Source organism: Aquarana catesbeiana, linkage group LG11, assembly GCF_042186555.1.
Source record: "Aquarana catesbeiana isolate 2022-GZ linkage group LG11, ASM4218655v1, whole genome shotgun sequence".
Classification (NCBI taxonomy): Eukaryota; Metazoa; Chordata; class Amphibia; order Anura; family Ranidae; genus Aquarana; species Aquarana catesbeiana.
The window spans coordinates 124451890-124473134 of record NC_133334.1 but is presented as its reverse complement, the minus strand read 5'-3'; positions in this window follow the sequence as shown (position 1 = coordinate 124473134).

Genomic DNA, 21245 nt, shown 5'->3' with positions numbered 1-21245 from the left:
TTTGGTCTACACCTCACTGATATTTGTGGTATTTGTTGCAGCTGCAGTTATTATATATAATAATTTTTTTCTTTGCTTAGTAGCGCAGGTTTCTCCTTTTTTTTTACTTTTTTTTTATTACATTTTAGTGTAAATATGAGATCCGAGGTCTTTTTGACCCCAGATCTCATATTTAAGAGGTCCTGTCATGCTTTTTTTCTATTATAAGGAACCTTTACATTCCTTGTAATAGGAATGAAAGTGACCCAAATTTTTGTGCCAAAATAAAAAATTAAAAGTAAAATAAATAAGAAAAAAAATAAAATACATTTTTAAAGCGCCTTGTCCCGACGAGCTTGCGTGCAAAAGCGAACGCATATGTGAGTAGCGCCCACATATGAAAACAGTGTTCAAACCACACATGTGAGGTATCACCGTGATCGATAGCGCAAGAGCAATAATTCTAGCCCTAGACCTCCTCTGTAACTCAAAACTGGTAACCTGTAGAAATTTTTAAACATCGCCTATGGGGATTTTTTTTTGTTCCAAACAAGTTTTATTGAGACAAATACAAGTTAACAACATATGACTGTTTTACGGTTACAATACCAATATGATGTTGTGAGATGTTAAACGTGATATACAGTACAGGGTATAAATAAAGCCATAAGTTAAAATGACAATTACAGGTGAACAATGAAAATATGATGGTACTTGTATATCTTTGATGCTACTAATTGAAGTTAGCCATAACAATGGAATTTGAAAGAGAGAGAGATTAAGGCTATCGTAGACAGGAGGTATGGTTGTCATTTGAGGGTAAGTTTTGTCTGATGTAGATAACCTAGTGAAAGATATGTCAATTAGGAGCTTCTGTAAGTTATACATATTTTGTGGAATTGATCTTGTTACATAATATTTTTCAATTGCCAAAGTGCGAGTGTCCAGCACTGGCACTGAGGAGAGTGCTCTTTTGTATTTGAAACTTAAAGGGGGGGTAAAAGAAGTAGAGAGAGAAAAAAGGAAAAGGGGGGTTGGGTGGAAGAGGGGGTGGGAGTATAGGTTAGGGGCACTGCTCTTTGTGATTCAAAATGGAGAAATGGCAAGATGTCTAAGTGAATTTATGTATCTAAGTGAATTTACGTATCTTGGTGTTTAATTCTCTGAATGTATTCCAGTTGAGTGTAGAAGAGGTTTTCAATGGTGTAACTTTTTTTTGTATTAGAGGCAAGACATTGTTTCAACCGAACTTGTCCATGTTCTGCAATGAGCAGTTAATATTAGGTGAGTTTGAACCTGTCCTGAAAAGAGGCTGGTATAGTGTTGAAGTCTGATTTAATGGAAGGGGGCCCATTATCTGTGAATAGTCATTGGAAGTCTTGAAGTGAATCCGTGCAGCCCATGTGGTTGTGAATTTGTGGGGGGAGTAATGTGAAACCGTGATGAGTTCCTCCATCTCTGCTGTTTTATTTATCCGTGTGTACCAGTCTGACATGGAGGGGATTTTGGTGGTGCCCCAGAGTCTAGATATGCACATGTTAGCTGCTTTGACTAGCACCATCGCTAGGGATTTGTAGTATGGAACATCATTAGAGACATGATGGTGCAGTAGGAAATGTGCAGGTGTATAGTCAAGAGAGCATGTGGTTATTTTGTTTGTTTGTGTATCAACCTTTTTCCAGAAAACTTGAATGAATGGGCATTCCCACCATATGTGCAGGAGATTGCCAGTTGCTTGTTGGCATCTCCAACATTGATCAGATTTGGAGGCATCATACTTTTTTAGGATAGATGGGGTGCGGTACCATTGGGAGATTATTTTGTTTGATTGATAGAACATTTGTGTATGCTACAATATATTTTCTCCCAACTGGTGTTTGTTAGGTTTACATGGAGAGCTTGGGTCCAGGCCTTACAGGCCCTCTCTTCCTCTGCTTGAGTCTTTTCCCACAACATGTTTTGAACAGATGAAATGATATGATGTTGTGGTGTTTGCTTTAAACATAATTTCTTAAAGGTCAGAGGTTTGGAAAGGTCTGATTAGCATTGGATAGAGTTTACATAGTGTCTAATTTGCAAATATTCCAAAGTATTAACTGTGGGATGGTCCAGAGTGTGTTTAGGTTGTCGTGTGATTGTAACTTACCATTTAGAAGGAGATGGTGTATTCGTATGCCAATATGTGGTTGCTTGCTTGAGAGTGGGTGAGGGGCCAACCCAGGAGGGAATTCTGGGTTCATTAGCAGTGGCAATAGGGGACCTGGAGCTGAGGAAAGTTTGGTGTTGTGGCAGATTTCTTTAAAACATAGTAGGGAGGCTCCTATGATGGGATGTTCTGTTAGATCTTTTGGTAGAGGTTGTGTGGGATCCAAGGTAAGCAGTTTAAAGGTTGCTTTGAAAAGGCATTTTCTAGCCTTACCCAGTCCTTTATCTGATGGTGGATATGCCAATCAATGATGCATTGACAGGCCCAGTAGTAGTAATGAATGTTGGGCAAGCCTAGCCCCCTTTGGTTTTAGGTTTTGTTAATTGGGCATAGCTAATTCTGGGGCATTTTTGATTCCATAGAAAGTTTCTACAGATTATTTTGAAAAATTGTAGGAAATTGGTCGGTAAGCGAATGGGTATAGTTTGGAGGAGGTATAGTAGTTGTGGTAAGATGTTCATTTTCATGATTCCCACCCTACCAAACCATGAGAAATGTGACTTGTTCCATTTTTGGCGGTCTTCTGTTATGGTTTTGAGAAGTGGGTGGTAATTTTTCGAGTATAGGTTAGCAAGGTTTGCAGGCAGCTGGATTCCTAGGTAAGTTATAGATTCTGTTTGCCATGTAAATGAGAAGTTTTGTTTACATTTTTTTTTTATTATTTTTTATTGAAATCTTCATGTTACAACATATTGTACCAAAAGTATAAAAGTGTACAAGAACATACATTTAGCAATATACTGTAACTTGGGTATAAATGTATATATTATTCAAATGCACAAATAGGTAAATAACACATAACAAACTCAGAGTTCTCTGTAAAACCAATAATTGAGTGCTCTCTGGAAAATGTGTATGAGATGTGAAATGAAGATAATTTTATTTTTTATTACTGTGGGGTTAAACAGGGGGTAGGAATATTAACAAGGTAGGGGGTAGGTGGGTTTTGGTCTGACCATCATAGAAGCAACTAAAAGTGGGTGGGGATGAGTGAGAATATCAGCAAGGGGTGTCGTTAAGTAATTTTAAACCAGATTTTCCATTGGTTATCAAATTGTTTATTGGTGCCACATCTGTTGGCCAGTAATGATTCATACACATAATGGGTTTGGGTGTTCCTGAATACTTCTGAGGCGTTTGGGGCCATATTGGACTTCCAATGTTGCGCTATTAATATTCTGGAAACTAGAAGAATGTGTGTAGTAACTACACGTAAGTCAGGGGGAAAGCGTTCTATTCCTATGTTCAGTATTGTCAGGCTTGGATTTGGGGGTGTCAAAATCCCCGTAATGTTTGAGGTAATACTGAATATGCTTCTCCAAAAGCTAGTCAGGTGTTTTCAGGTCCAGAGCATATGAAGGAGGTTGCCTACTGTGCCGCATTGCCTCCAGCATAGTGGGGTGATGTTCGAGGAGAATGTAGAGATTTTATAAGGTGTGAAGTACCACCAAAGTGCTATTTTTTGTGATAGTTTCCAATGGCTGATACACTTAGAGGCTTGTAGATGGACTTAAGTGCATATTGCCATTGAGAAGCTGTGATATTTGTGTCATGATCAGCTTCCCACTTTAGATAGGGGCGGGACTTGGAAAAGTCCAGTTTTCATTGGAAAAAATTATAAAAGAGAGATATGCCCTTGGTTTGTATGGGGGTTGCAGTATAGAACCTCCATATCTGGTCTGTGAGGTATATGTGGGGTATTTTGACAGTTTTTAGAAAGTGGGAAATTTGGTTGTATGTGTAGCAGTCAGCAGGAACTAAATTGAATAGTGCTTGTAGTTTGGGAAATGATTTAATAGTGTTGTCTTGATATAAATCAGCAATCAGGTTTATGCCCTTGATGTGCCAATCAGAGATTTTGAGATTTGGGATCGCATGTGCAAGGGTGTTGAGAGATATGGGGATGTCTATTCTGCTAGAGGTTGGAGTTGGTATTTTACGAAGGTCTCTCCAGGCAGGTAGAGATGCTTGTATAGTAAGAGGGAGTTTTTGTAAACAGAGTGGTTACCAGGCATCAAAGAACGAAAGGAATTGTAAGTTTTTGGTTGGGCTTAGGGCCTGTTCAATACTGCTCCACAGGATGTCAGGGGAGGGGTTGATCCAGGTCTTAAGTTGGGTAAGAACGGAGGCTCTAAAATAGTCATGGATATCTACTAGCCCCATACCTCCTGCCATTCTGTGTTTGACCAGGAGAATTTTTGAACAATGTGGTCATTTACAGTTCCATACAAACTGTGTGAGTAAGGAGTTTAGAGATCTAAGATGTTTCTTGGGCAATGGGATGGGAAGTGTATGGAAGATGTACAATATCTGTGGTAATAAGAGCATTTTAAATGAGACTAAGCGGCCCGACCAGGACAGTTCTATTTTGGCTAATCTCTTAATTTCTTTGGTTAATCTACCTATTAAGGGTATGTAGATGGCATCTGCTAATTCCTGGGCATCTGCCTAAGTATGATATGTTGGACTTGGCCCATGTATAGGGAAATTTTGTCTGGAGTTGAGATCTGAGATGGGCTGGTATATTTAATTCTAGTTACTAAACAGGTCTAAACCTCTCCAGACATGGGCCAGACCCGCACCGCCTTTGAATCACTCTGCACAAGCACCAAACCTCAAAGTGGTCTGATCTCTGACCTTTACGCAATCATGTTCTCCAGCATTGACCCTAAATTAAATAAGGCTAGCCAACAATGGGAATGGGAGCTCTCTTTGGACCTGTCGACAGAGGATTGGCAACGCATACACACTTACATTCATAAAGGCTCAACTAACATTTCTGCTCAGGAAAACAGGTTCAAAATTTATTCCAAATAGTACCGAACCCCAGAAATAATTCATAAGTTCTGTCCCACCATTTCCCCCTTTGCTGGTGCTGCAATAAAGAGTCAGGCTCACATATGGTGGTCATGCCCAGATCTACAGATCTACAGCCCTTTTGGAAAGAGGTCCACCGCATTATGACACATATGCCGGATTACAACCCAGCTCAGTTTCTCTTACACCATACTTCTCTGTCTCACACCACTTATAACCGGTCGTTGATTCTCCACTTAATCAACGCAGCGAAAATGTGTGTATGTGGTGAAAATGTGTGTACCTGTTCACTGGTGAAAAAAGTCCCCCCCCCGATTATAGTGAACTGGTTTAGACATATTAAGAAATGAAGGATCTTGTCCACCAAGCTAAAGAGCCCCCCTCCAAATTCTGGAAAACCTGGGCATACTGGCTGAACTGTAGATTCCAAGGAATTCTCCCAAATAATGAGCAATGACCTTTGACCCCTATGCCAGATGGTGGAGAAGGGTGGGGCACTCCTCAACTCTTGGCCCCTTCTCTTCAATAATAGGGATGGGCGAACGGTTCAGCCCGAGCATAAGTTTGGGCCAAACTTTGGTTGTTCGGCCATTCGGCAAACACCGAATAATATGGTGCTCGGGGGAAATTCAAAAGCCGCGGAACACCATTAAAGTCTATAGGACACTAACATGAAAAACCAAAAGTGCTCATTTTAAAGGCTTATATGCAAGTTATTGTCATAAAAAGTGTTTGAGCACCTGCAAAAAAAAAAGTGTTTGAGGACATGCAAAAAAAAGTTTTAAAAATGGCCATTTTTTCGGGAGCAGTGATTTTAATGATTCATTATAGCCGTGAGTAGTTTTAAATGACTTTTTTTCCTTTAGCAATATCATTTTTCTGTCAGACTGTTCTAAACACGGGAAACATGCGCCACTTTACAGGCATAATATAGACACGCCCCAGGTACGAAATTTAAAGGAATATTACACTTTTATTTTTTCACTTCTTATTAAAATCACTGTTCCCGAAAAACGGCCGTTTTTAAAACTTTTTTTTGCATTGATACATGTCCCCTGGGGCAGGACCCAGGTCCCCAAACACTTTTTAAGACAATACCATGCATATAATCTACCCAAAGTATGGGTCTGGATTCTTAAACGGAGGAGGGAAGGTGTGTTGCTATTGATATTTTTTTTGTTAGTTCGATTGCATAGTTAGATTTTAAGACCATATGTTATTCAAGAAGCAAGGCTCCCCCTATTGATATGCAGATGAAACAGTCAGCTTAGTTTATGAGCTAAGCAGAGGAAGTTCTTTCCAGGATATGATGTAGAGCAACGGTCTTCAAACTATGACCCTCCAGTTGTTCAGGAACTACAATTCCCACCATGCCTAGTCATGTTTGTGAATGTCAGAGTTCTACGATGCCTCATGAGACGTATAGTTCTGCCACAGCTGGAGGGCCATAGTTTGGAGATCCATGATTTAGAGGATGTTAGAGGGAGGGTAGGATTTTGAAACAAGCATGGGGGGCAGACAAAGAACGGAGTTGTTTTGGAACATAAAGGAGCAACATGGCTGCTGGAAACTGGAGGGCTTTAGAGATGTTTTGAGTTGGACTCTGTAATGACTTAACACAAAGGAAGGTCTGTACCATCCAGAATAAGCTATACCTGAAGACGCTTTCATCTGATCTCCAGCAACTGCTATTAAGCCTGGGTTCCTCATTGCCATTGCAGATCATGAACTCACTCTAACTTGAGTTAGGAAGTAGGTAGCATCTTGCTTATTATAGGTATATCTGTCAGTTTTGTATTGTATTCCTATAATTGTGTATGTAAGGCATTTTTGTATAGTAAAAGCACATATATACACTGCAGAGGTCTGAGCTTCCTTGCTTACACCGCAAAGTAACCTTACTAGATAGACTGAAGCAAAACAGAAGGGGAGGTGAGTGGGTAGGGGAGGGAGAAATGAGGGGAGGAGGGTAAAAAGTGAGAGAAAATAGAAAATAGAAGGAAGGAGAGGGTTACTGAATAAGGATGAGCCGAACACCCCCCCCCCGGTTTGGTTTGCACCAGAACATCCAAACAGGCAAAAAATTGGGAAGAACACACGAACACTGTTATACAGTAGTGTCTACGGGACACAAACATGAGGCTTATATGCAAGTTATTGTCAAAAAAAGTGTTTGGGGACTCGGGTCCTGCCCCAGGGGACGTATCAATGCCAAAAAGTTTTTCGTGAGCAGTGATTTTAATAATGCTTAAAGTGAAACAATAAAAATGAAATATTCCTTTAAATATCATGCCTGGGGGGTGTCTATAGTATGCCTGTAAAGTAACGCAGTTTTCCTGTGTTTAGAACAGTACCGCAGCAAAATGAAATTTCTAAAGGAAATAATGTCATTTAAAACTGATCACGGCTGTAATGAATTGTTGGGTCTCGGTAATATAGATAAACATCATTGAAAAAAACGGCATGGGTTCCCCCCAGTCCATTACCAGGACCTTTGGGTCTGGTATGAATATTAAGTGGAACTCCGAACCAAAAATGTAAAAAAAAATTGCGTGGGGATCCCCTCAAAATCCATACCAGGCCCTTCAGATCTGGTATGGAAATTAAGGGGAACCCTGTGCCAAATCGGACGTTTTTCGGGAACAGTGATTTTAATAATGCTTGAAGTGAAACAATAAAAGTGTAATATTCCTTTAAATTTCGTACCTGGGGGGTGTCTATAGTATGCCTGTAAAGTGGCGCATGTTTCCCGTGTTTAGAACAGTCTGACAGAAAAATGATATTGCTAAAGGAAAAAAAGTCATTTAAAACTACTCGCGGCTATAATGAATTGTCGGTCTGGCAATACACATAGAAGTTCATTGATAAAAACAGCATGAGATTCCTCCACAGGGGAACCCCGAACCAAAATAAAAAAAAAAATGTGTAGGGGTCCCCCCAAATTCCATACCAGGCCCTTCAGGTCTGGTATGGATATTAGGGGAACCCCGTGCCAAAATAAAAAAAAATGGCGTGGGGGTCCCCCTCAAAATTTCGGGTCTGGTGTGGATTTTAAGGGGAACCCTGTGCCAAAATTATTTTAAAAAATGGCGTGGGGTCCCCCAAAAATCCATACCAGACCCTTATCTAAGTACACAACCTGGCAGGCCGGAGGAAAAGAGGGGGGGCGAGAGAGCGCCCCCTTCCGGAACCGTACCAGGCCACATGCCCTCAACATTGGGAGGGTGCTTTGGGGTAGCCCCCAAAGCACCTTGTCCCCATGTTGATGTGGGAAAGGCCTCATCTCCACAACCTTTGCCCTGTGGTTGTGGGGGTCTGCGGACAAGGGGCTTATCGGAATCTGGAAGCCCCCTTTAACAAGGGGACCCCCAGATCCTGGCCCCCCCGTGTGAATTGGTAATGGGGTACAAATGTACCCCTACCATTTCACAAAAAAGTGTCAAAAATGTTAAAAAAGATAACGGTTTTTGACAATTCCTTTATTAAAGTCTTTTTCTTTCCCCGCTTCTTCTTCCATCTTCTTCTGGTCTTCCTTCGGTGTTCTTCTTCTACCTCCATCTTGTTCTTCCCCCGCTTCTTCCTGTATCTTCCTCAGCTTCTTCCTCCGGTCTTCTCGTCCGGCATCTTCCTCCGGCTTCTTGTCCGCCTCGTCCTCCGGATGATCCGCCTCAATGGGAGTCTCCCGCTGTGGACGCATCTGTCCAGGTGAAAGCTCTTATATAACGGAGGGCAGGGCCACCACTTCCCTATGGCTTTCCCCGTGGTGTCAGAGGAGGTGGAGGAAGATAGAGGAAGAAGCAGGGGAAGAACAAAATGGAGGAAGAAGAAGAACACCGAAGGAAGACCAAGCCCCCTGCCCACAGACCCCCACAACCACCGGGCAAGGGTTGTGGGGATGAGGCCCTTCTCCCCATCAACATGGGGACAAGGTGCTTTGGGGGGCTACCCCAAAGCACCCTCCCAATGTTGAAGGCATGTGACCTGGTACGGTTCAGGAGGGGGGGGTGCTCTCTCGTCCCCCCTCTTTTCCTGCAGCCTGCCAGGTTGCATGCTCGGATAAGAGTCTGGTATGGATTTTTGGGGTGACCCCGTGCCATTTTTTAAAATTTTGGCGTGGGTTCCCCTTAAAAGCCATACCAGACCTGAAGGGCCTGGTATGGAATTTGGGGGGACCCCCACGCATTTTTTTTTTAACTTTGCCACAAGGGACATGTATCAATGCAAAAAAAAGTTTTAAAAATTGCCTTTTTTTGGGAGCAGTGTTTTTTATAATGCTTATAGTGAAACAATAAAAGTATAATATTCCTTTAAATTTTGTACCTGGGGGGTGTCTATAGTATGCCTGTAAAGTGGCGCATGTTTCCCTTGTTTAGAACAGTCTGACAGCAAAATGACATTTCTAAAGGAAAAAAAGTGATTTAAAACTACTCGCGGCTATAATGTATTGTCGGTCCGGCAATACACATAAAAGTTCATTGATAAAAACAGCATGGGATTCCCCCACAGGGGAACCCCGAACCAAAATTAAAAAAAAAAAAAATGACGTGGGGAGTCCACCTAAATTCCATACCAGGCACTTCAGGTCTGGTATGGATATTAAGGGGAACCCTGGGCAAAATTAAAAAAAAAAATGACGTGGAGGGTCCACCTAAATTCCATACCAGGCCCTTCAGGTCTGGTATGGATATTAAGGGGAACCCCGCGCCAAAATTTAAAATGGTAAGGGGGTACAAATGTACCCCTAACATTTCACAAAAAAACTGTCAAGAATGTTAAAAATGACAAGAGACAGTTTTTGACAATTCCTTTATTTAAATGCTTCTTCTTTCTTCTTTCTTCTCTCTTCCTTCATCTTCTTCTTCTTCTGGTTCTTCTGGTTCTTCCTCCGGTGTTCCCGTCCAGCATCTCCTCCGCGGCATCTTGGAGGGAGGCTCCCGCTCTTCTCTTCATCTTCTTGTCTTCATCTTCTTGTCTTCATCTTCTTATCTTTATCTTCTTTTCGGGCTGCTCCACATCCATGCTGGCATGGAGGGAGGCTCCCACTGTGTGACGCTTCTCCTCTTCTGACGATTTTTAAATAACGGGACGGGGAATGCCACAGGGAAGTCCCGTCATGTACCCGTGCGTCAGAGGGGGTGGGGTCACCGGGTGGCCCCGCCCCCCGTTATTTAAGAACTGTCAGAAGAGGAGAAGCGTGACACAGCGGGAGCCTCCCTCCATGCCAGCATGGATGCGGAGCGGCCCGAAAAGAAGATGAAGACAAGAAGATGAAGACAAGAAGATGAAGACAAGAAGATGAAGAGCGGGAGCCTCCCTCCATGCCATGGATGCGGAGCGGCCCGAGGAGAAGAAGGGAAGAAGATGCCGCAGAGGAGATGCTGGACGAGAACACCGGAGGAAGAACCAGAAGAACCAGAAGAACCAGAAGAAGAAGATGAAGATGAAGGAAGATAGAAGATAGAAGAAAGAAGAAGCATGAATTGTCAAAAACTGTCTCTTGTCATTTTTAACATTTTTGACAGTTTTTTAGTGAAATGGTAGGAGTACTTTTGTACCCCCTTACCATTTCACACAGGAGGGAGGGCCGGGATCTGGGGGTCCCCTTGTTAAAGGGGGCTTCCAGATTCCAATAAGCCCCCTGCCCGCAGACCCCCACAACCACCGGCCAGGGACAAGGTGTTTTGGGGGGCTACCCCAAAGCACCCTCCCAATGTTGAGGGCATGTGGCCTGGTATGGTTCAGGAGGGGGGCCACTCTCGCGTCCCCCCCTCTTTTCCTGCAGCCTGCCAGGTTGCGTGCTCGGATAGGGGTCTGGTATTTATTTTTGGGGGGACCCCACGCCGTTTTTTTTTAAATTTTGGCACGGGGTTCCCCTTAATATCCATACCAGACCTGAAGGGCCTAGTATGGAATTTAGGGGGACCCCCACGTCATTTTTTTTTTTAATTTTGGTTCGGGGTTCCCCTGTGGGGAATTCCCATGCCGTTTTTATCAATGAACTTCTATGTGTATTGTCGGACCGGCAATGCATTAATTGAACGTAATTCAGAAAAACCATCATAGCTTTTTCCGACGGGAATTCCGATCGTGTGTACAAGGCATTATTGTTTCACTTTAAGCATTATTAAAATCACTGCTCCCGAAAAACGGCCATTTTTAAAACTTTTTTTTGCATTGATACATGTCCCCTGGGGCAGGACCCAGGTCCCCAAACACTTTTTTATGACAATACCAAGCATATAAGCCTTTAAAATTAGCACTTTTGATTTCTCCCATAGACAATTCATTATAGCCATGAGTAGTTTTAAATGACTTTTTTTCCTTTAGAAATGTCATTTTGTGCAGGTACTGTTCTAAACACTGGAAAAAGGCGCCACTTTACAGGCATACTATAGACACCTCCAGGTACGAAATTTAAAGGAATATTTCACTTTTATTGTTTCACTTTAAGCATTATTAAAATCCCTGCTCCTGAAAAACGATTGTTTTTAAAACTTTTTTTTTGCATTGATTCCCTTCGGGCAGGACCCAGGCCCCCAAACACTTTTTATGACAATACCAAGCATATAAGCCTTTAAAATTAGCACTTTTGTTTTCTCCCATAGAGTTTTAAAGGGTATTCAGTGGCTTTTGAATTTGCCGCAAACACCCCAAATTGTTCCCTATTTGGCGCACAGGCGAACACCCGATATTCGAGATGAACTTACGTTCGACTCCAACATCGGGCTCATCCCTAGTAGTGAGTGTACAGCTTGTATAACAATGTAAATTTGCTGTCCCCTCAAAATAACTCAACACACAGCCATTAATGTCTAAACCGCTAGCAACAAAAGTGAGTACACCCCTAAGTGAAAATGTCCAAATTGGGCCCAATTAGCCATTTTCCCTCCCCGGTGTCATGTGACTCGTTAGTGTTACAAGTCCTCAGGTGTGAATGGGGAGCAGATGTGTTGAATTTGATGTTATCGCTCTCATTCTCTCATACTGGTCACTGGAAGTTCAACATGGCACCTCATGGCAAAGAACTCTCTTAGGGTCTGAAAAAAAGAATTGTTGCTCTACATAAAGATCGCCTAGGCTATAAGAACATTGCCAAGACCCTGAAACTAAGCTGTAGCATGGTGGCCAAGACCATACAGTGGTTCCACTCAGAACAGGCCTCGCCATGGTCGACCAAAGAAGTTGAGTGCACATGCTCAGCGTCATATCCAGAGGTTGTCTTTGGGAAATAGACGAATAAGTGCTGCCAGCATTGCTGCAGAGGTTGAAGGGCTCAACCTGTCAGTGCTCAGACCATACGCCGCACACTGCATCAAACTGGCTGTCGTCCCAGAAGGAAGCCTCTTCTAATGATGATGCACAAGAAAGCCTGCAAACAGTTTGCTTAAGACAAGCAGACTAAGGACATGGTTTACTGGAACCATGTTCTGTAGTCTGATGAGACCAAGATAAACTTATTTGGTTCAGATGGTGTCAAGCGTGTGTGGTGGCAACCAGGAGGAGTACAAAGACAAGTGTGTCTTGCATACCGTCAAGCATGGTGGTGGGAGTGTCATGGTCTGGGGCTGCATAAGTGCTGCCAACACTGGGGAGCTACAGTTCATTGAGGAAACCATGAATGCCAGCATGTACTGTAACATACTGAAGCAGAGCATGATCTCCATCCTTCAGAGACTGGGCAGTATTTCAACATAATAATGACCTCAAACATACCTCCAAGACGACCACTGCCTTGCTAAAAAAGCTCGGGGTAAAGGTGATGGACTGGCCAAGCATGTCTCCAGACCTAAACCCTATTGAGCATCTGCGGGGCATCCTCAAATGGAAGGTGGAGGAGCACAAGGTCTCTAACATCCACCAGCTCCGTGATGTCATCTTGGAGGAGTGGAAGAGGACTCCAGTGGCAACCTGTGAACCTCTGGTGAACTCAATGCCCAAGAGGGTTAAGGCAGTGCTGAAAAATAATGGTGGCCACACAAAATATTGACACTTTGGGCCCAATTTGGACATTTTTACTTTGAGCCCTTTCACACTGGGGCGGTGGGGGCAGTAGCAGTAAAATTCTGCTAGTTTTAGCGGCGCTTTACCGCTGTTATAGCGGCGCTTTGGCACTATTCGGGCAGGATCGGGGCGCTTTTAAAAATGGTTAAAAGCACCCGTGTATCGCTGCTGCTGAAGTGCTTTGCAGGCACTTCAGCAGCGCTGCCCATGCATTCTAATGGATAGGGGCGGTGGAGAAGTGGTGTATACACCGCTCGTAAACCGCCCCAAAGATGCTGCTTGCAGGACTTTTTCAAATGTCCTGCAAGCATACCCCCCCAGTGTGAAAGACCAAGTGAGACTGCAGATAAGGAATTTTTCAGGCGCTTGAAAGGGGTCTTAGGGCTGTACTCACTTTTGTTGCCAGCAGTTTAGACATTAATGGCTGTGTGTTGAGTTATTTTGAGGGGACAGCAAATTTACACTGTTATACATGCTGTATACCCACTACTTTACATTGTGTCATTTCTTCAATGTTGTCACATGAAAAGATATAATAAAATATTTACAAAAATGTGAGGGGTGTACTCACTTTTGTGAGATACTGTATATGAAAAGATACAGACATTGTTTCACTGTACTATGTATGTTTCTGTATAACTTGTTGTCCATAACTTTGTATCTATTTAGTCGATCCAGCTTGGATCGTCCTATGTTGATGATATATTTGTTCTTTATTTTCTTCGTCTGTTCCTGTGATCAGGAACAGTGATCTCTCTCCTCCTCCAGTCAGTCCACTCCCCCACAGTTAGAAATACCTCCAAGGGAACACATTTAACCCCTTGATCACCACTAGTGTTAACCCCTTCCCTGCCAGTGTAATTTATACAGTATTTAGTGCATTTTTATAGCACTGATTGCTGTATAAATGTCAGTGGTCCCAAAAAAGTGTCAAAAGTGTCTGATCTGTCTGCCGCAATGTCGCAGTCCTGCTAAAAATTGCTGATCACCGCCATTACTAGTAAAAAAAAATAACAATAAAAATTCCTTAAATCTATCCCCTATTTTGTAGACACTATAACTTTAGCACAAAAAGTAAAAAATATTGTTTTTTTCTTTCAAAATTGTTGGTCTTTTTTTTGTTTATAGCGCAAAAAATAAAACCCGCAGAGGTTATCAAATTCCACCAAAAAAAAGCTCTATTTGATAAAAAGGATGTCAATTTTGTTTGGGTACAGCATCGCACGACTGCGCAATCGTCAGTTAAAGAGACGCAGTGATGTATTGTAAAAAATGGCCTGGTCATTAAGGGGTAAAATTTTCCGGTCCTTAAGTGGTTAAAGACGGTATATTCTTGCCTGCTAATAGCACAGAGAGGAATATTGGGGAATTCTGAAAATGGCTTCAGGCAAGCTATATGCTTGTAGGTTATGGTCTTGTTTCCCTTAGCTCCTCTCGTTTGCACCATGTTACATGGTACACCCATTTGAGGAGTACCATGTAAAATGGTGCAAACAGAACCCCCAATCACAAACAGCCTTCCAGAGAAAGCTTGTGGGGGGGGGTCCACTCTGCCCGCACAAGATTGGATGAACTACAAGCCCTGTCTGCCATGCTTCTTGCACAGGGCCCTTTTGCTGATTATTATCTGACACTGACCATCCTTAAAGATTAACAAACTTCACACTGAATTAATATAACAGCCTGACAATAATGTCTTTATGTGGTCTAAATTATTATGCGAAAAGCCTTGAAACACTTTTATGAAAACAATCACTAACAGTAAATCTCAGTTCTAACCTGACCCCACTTTGCAAGGTTATGTTTACCATCAAGCTGTTGCACAGGTTTTGCTGCAGTTTAAACTGATTTCCTCATTCTTGTGTCATAAGGCAGTTCAACATGCATTGTTAATTCCTAGAAAATGTATATTCTTTGCATAGCAGAAATGTATTAACATCCAACAGTCTATAGAAGTAACTGATGTTAGTACAGTGTTCAATATCAACTGTTAACTTTTCTCACAATAAGAAATAAATACTGATTATTTACCCTGTAACTGCTACTTGTGGAAGAGATAAATATGTATAACATAAAAAAACAAAAGCTAATTTACCTCTGATCCATGCAATAGTTAAGTTAGGTGTACACTTTGAGTTTTTTTTTTCACTCAACCAGTGGGGATCTCCCCTGATACACTATTGTATTCAGACAGCGCCAGTAAAATAGCAACTGTGGGAAAATAAGTGCTATCTATTGGACATATAGATGACGATGTTCCATTTACTTTTGAGAAGTCACATGGGGTGGCAACGAAACGCATCAGGTTGGAGTCTAGTGGCATCATAACGCTACACGGAAGTTGCCAGATGGATTTCTTGTGAGGCAATATTGAAGTCTCTATCTTAAGGGTGCAACACACCTGTAAATTTTTAAAGTGATCTTATGGTGGTGCACTAACAATTTACCACTACTAATTTAATGCACTATACTTGTGAGAGTTATACTTTATTATTTTAATATCAATAATATTTGTGGTACTTGGCTGTTCCTGATGCATAGAAGAGGTAACCAGGTGTCAGAATACATAGGCATCCTGAGGTGGTGAATGAAAGGGGAATGTGCATTGTGAACTATTTTATCCAATCGATCAACATATTGAGGTGAGCGCACTGTGCGAATGGTGGTAGAAATCACTAGAGAAGGAGCTTATGAGTGCACAGTGGATTTATCATTTTCCCAGAAAGGACTTAATTTGAAGAATTTTTGTACATTTAAAGTGCTATTTAAAAAATTACATGAATGGTGGTGTATACAGTATATAGGGCACATTTACAAGAGTGGATTTTAATTTTGGTTTTGAAGCATTTGCATATGACATGTAATTAGAGGACATACGTTTCATGGAGATATATTTAGGTGAATACAGTATGTTGTGCTGCATGTTTGATGCATTTATACTGTTAGGTGTGGGAAACACATTTTAGTGTGAGCAGCAACACATTGCAGAATACAATGGTTACTGCTGCCGGCTATAGCTATATTGACCAAATTCAGTACAACCAGCCTTCCTATAGATGGATTGAAATTCTTTTGGCTCCTGCTGAACCTGACAAATTTTGATTGATCTATGGCCGACTTTAGCCTTTTCTCAGGCTAACTTTACCTATGAGCTCCTACTGGCTTACAAAGGAGAAAAAAATACACTAAGACCCCTTTCACACTGGGGCTTTTTTCAGGCTAAAAATAGTGCCTGTAAAGCACTTGAAAAATGCCTCCCCTGTAGCCCCAGTGTTAGAACTCGAGTGCTTTCACATTGGGGCTGTGCGCTTGCAGGAAGTTAGAAAAAGTCCTGCAACCAGCATCTTTCAGGCAGTGCGGGAGCGGGTGTATACACTGCCCCTGTCATTGAAATCACTGGGCACCACTGTCGAAGCACCTGCAAAGCACTTCGGCAGTGGTGCTTTGCGGGCGCTTTTAATCCTTTATTCGTCCGCTAGCGGCTGAAAAGTGCTGTTATAACAGTGGTAAAGCACTGTTAAAATTAGTGCCGCTTTACCACTAACGTCCCCCCGCCCCAGTGTGAAAATAGCCTAAGATGTCAAACGGCACAGATAAAATATGTGATCACACAATCGTACCATCATGTGTACACAGACACTTTTTTATGCAACATATGATTGCTAATACTTATCATATCCCAAATCCCTCCCAAAAAATTGTGCTTGCTTGATATTTCCTACCTAAAGCCCTCATATACAGTGCCTTGCAAAAGTATTCACCCCCTTGGCATTTTTTGTGTTTTGTTGCCTCACAACCTGGAATTAACATGGATTGTTTGAGGATTTACAGCATTTAATTTACAGAACACGCCCACAACTTTGAAGATTTTTTTTTGTATTGTGAAGCAAACAACAAATAGGACAAAATAACAGAAAAGTCAATGTGAATAACTATTCACCCCCCTAAAATCTATACTTTGTAGAGCCACCTTTTGCGGCTATCACAGCTCCAAGTCGCTTTGGATAAGTCTCCATGAGCTTGCCACATCTTACCACTGGGATGTTTGTCCATTCCTCCTTGCAAAACTGCTCCAGCTCCTTCAAGTTGGATGGTTTGCACTTGTGGACAGCAATCTTTAAGTCTGACCACAGATTTTCTATTGGATTGAGGTCTGGGCTTTGACTAGGCGATTCTAACACATTTACATGTTTCCCCTTAAACCACTCAAGTGTTGCTTTAGCAGTGTGTTTGGGGTCATTGTCCTGCTGGAAGGTGAACCTCTGTCCTAGCCTTAAATCACACACAGAGTGGTACAGTCAATTTATTTAGCACCATCCATCTTTCCCTTAACTCTGACCAGTTTCCCAGTCCCGACTGCTGAAAAATATCCCCACAGCATGATGCTGCCACCACCATGTTGATGTGATGTGTTGGGTTTGCGCCAGACATAGCGTTTTCTTTGATGGCCAAAAAGTTCAATTTTAGTCTCATCAGACCAGAGCACCTTCCTCCATACATTTTGGGAGTCTCCCACATGCCTTTTCACAAACTCATAACGTGCCATTTTGTTTTTTGCTGAAAGTAATAGGTTTCTTCTGGCCACTCTGCCTTAAAGCCCAATGCTATGGAGCGTACGGCTTATTGTCGTCATATGTACAGATACTCCAGTCGCTGCTGTGGAACTCTGCAGCTCCTCCAGGATTACCTTAGGTCTCTGTGCTGCCTCTCTGTTTAATGCCCTCCTTGCCTGGTCCGTGAGTTTTGGTGTGCGGCCGTCTCTTGGCAGGTTTGCTGTTGTGCCATGTTCTTTCCATTTGGTTATGATAGATTTGATGGTGCTCCTAGGGATCAACAAAGATTTTGATATTTTTTTATAACCTAACCCTGACTTGTACTTCTCAACAACATTGTCCCTTACTTGTTTGGAGAGTTCCTTGGTCTTCATGGCAGTGTTTGGTTAGTGGTGCCTCTTGCTTAGGTGTTGCAGCCTCTGGGGCCTTTCAAGGTGTGTATATGTAATGACAGATCACGTGACACTTAGATTGCACACAGGTGGACATCATTACACTAATTATGTGACTTCTGAAGGTAATTGGTTGCACCAGAGCTTTTTATGGGCTTCATAACAAAGGGGGTGAATACATACGCACATGCCAATTATCATTTTTTTATTTCTGAAAAATAGTTTTATGTATATATTTTTCTAATTTTACTTTACCAACTTAGACTATTGTGTTCTGATCCATCACATATAATTCAGATTAAAAAAACATTGAACTAAAGGCTGTATTGTAACAAAATAGGTAAAAAGCCAAGGGGGGTGAATACTTTTGCAAGGCACTGTACAACACTTATTGCATATCTATTTTATCAGTAATGCATAGCAAATGTATTTTGTTAACTAGCTTAAGTGTATATGTGAATGCACTTCAATCACTATAAAAGTATCTACATATACACAGCTACAGTAAAGCATAAGGATTTGTGGAAAAAATAAGTAGTTCAATCTGCAATATACATTTATTGATAGAGTTACGTAATTTATACAAATTACACACTAAACAGTATTACAACACAATGTTCAGTATAAGTATGGCGGATTACATGATATTTACAAATTTCACACAAAACCATATTTACAATACAATGTACAGTACAAGTATGGAGTTAAAGGGGTTGTAAACCCTCGTGTTTTTTCACCTTAATGCATCATATGCATTAAGGTGAAAAAACACCTGGCAGTGACTGGCTCCCCAGCCCCCCCATTTTACTTACCTAAGCCCTGGAATTTCACATGCTGGAGACGTGCTCTTCCTCTGCCCGGGGTTCTCGGCTCTTGATTGGATAGATTGATAGCACCGCAGCCATTGGCTCCTGCTGCTGTCAATGAAATCCAATAACGCGGGTGCTGGGGGACGAGGCCAAGTCTGGCATTTGTGTCTATGGACGCAAATGCTGGACTCAGGAGCATGCCCACAAGGTGACCTGCCCCCCCAGGAGAGCGCTTATCCTAGGGGGTTATCTGCTGTGGGGAGGAGCTGTGAGAGCCGCAGAGGGACCCCAGAAGAGGATGTTCGGGGCCACTCTGTGCAAAACGAGCTGCACAGTGGAGGTAAGTAATGTTTTGTTATTTAAAAAAAATTAAAAACGAGCCTTTACAATCACTTTAAGCCTAGTACACACTGCTAGGTTTTTTCCGTTTAACCCAGCTGGCTGAATAAAAAAACCTGACAGGTCAGGTCAGAGATACTGTACTAACAATCTGTTGTTAGTACAGCAATCTCCACCAGCTGTTCTATTGTGTTCTGACAAGGGGATGGCCCCCCTGCCAGAACACTCCGGTCAGCGCTCTCAGCCATTGGCTGAAAGCGCTGATTGGGAGTCAGTCGGCAGGCCTTTTTCAGGCATGCCCTTTCAACAGAAGCCGGCCACCTTCTGTCGGACCGGCTGCAGTGCACACAGGCTGAATGTGTACGGGGCATCAGGCTGGCCATACATTATACAATTGTCTTGTACAATTTACCAAAGCCATACAATATGAGGTAAAACCTAAACACTTGCAATCTGTACACTACATAGTTGAAGGTAAATCTAAAGGAAACTGAATAAAGAAAATTGTATAATGTATGGTCAGCTTTACTTTACCTCTCAGCTTCAGGTCTGGTCTTACTGACTGCTTTTATGTCCAAAGACAAAGAGAGAGCACAGCTTGGTAACAATGTATTATATCCTCCTCTCATTTCTTTATTGTGGCTAATAGGGATGAGCCGAACACCCCCCGGTTCGGTTCGCACCAGAACCCGCGAACGGACCGAAAGTTCGCACGAACGTTAGAACCCCATTGACGTCTATGGGACTCGAACGTTCGAAATCAAAAGTGCTCATTTTAAAGGCTAATTTGCATGGTATTGTCCTAAAAAGGGTTTGGGGACCCGGGTCCTACCCCAGGGGACATGTATCAATGCAAAAAAAACTTTTAAAAACGGCCGTTTTTTCGGGAGCAGTGATTTTAATGATGCTTAAAGTAAAAAAAAAAAAGTGAAATATTCCTTTAAATATCGTACCTGGGGGGTGTCTATAGTATGCCTGTAAAGTGACGCGTGTTTCCCATGTTTAGAACAGTCCCTGCACCAAATGTCATTTTTAAAGGAAAAAATCTCATTTAAAACTGCTTGCGGGTTTAATGTCATGTCGGGTCATGGCAATATGGATGAAAATCAGTGAGACAAACGGCATGGGTACCCCCCAGTCCATTACCAGGCCCTTTGGGTCTTGTATGGATATTAAGGGGAACCCCGCACCCAAATTAAAATAAGGAAAGGTGTGGGGCCACCAGGCCCTATATACTCTGAACAGCAGTATACAGGCGGTGCAAACAAGACAGGGACTGTAGGTTTGTTGTTAAGTAGAATCTGTTTGTAATTTTGAACATTTTTAACGTGTTTAGCTCCAGCCAAAAAATCTTTTCTAAGCTTTTTGGAAAACATAGGGAAGGGTTATCACCCCTGTGACATTTGTTTTGCTGTCTTTCCTCCTCTTCAGAAGATTTCACCTCACTTTTTTGTCCCAATGAAAAATGTTTTTTGAAAATTTGGGTTTTTTTGTGGAACAAGGATTGGAAAGCATCAGTGGAAAGGAGAAATTGTTTTCCCATATTAACTCTTACAGGAGAGAATTTCCCTTCCTAGGGGTAGATTTCATCTCACTTCCTGTTGTCTCCTTCCGTTTGCAAGTAGGAGTCGTTTGTAAGTTAGATGTTTGAAAGTAGGGTCCTGCCCTATATACTCAGCAGAAATTTGGGCCTTAGGTGTTGCTGTGGCCACAACACTGTAAGCCCTCACAGGGCCCTGCTGTGAAATATTAGATCAAGAATTGTAATTACATGCCCCTGTTGAACAGGAGCTGAAAAATTAGGCCTTAGGCACTGGTGCTGGTGCCACAACACTGCAACCCCTCACAGACACTCTAGTTGGAACGCAGGAACGAGCCCTGCTGCAAATTATTGCTTCAAAAATTGTAATTACACGCCCCTGTTAGACAGGGGCAGAAAAATTGGGCCTTAGGCACTGGTGCTGGTGCCACAACACTGCAACCCCTCACAGACACTCTAGTTGGAACGCAGGAACGAGCCCTGCTGCAAAGTATTGCATCAAAAATTGTAATTACACGCCCCTGTTAGACAGGGGCAGAAAAATTGGGCCTTAGGCACTGGTGCTGGTGCCACAACACTGCAACCCCTCACAGACACTCTAGTTGGAAC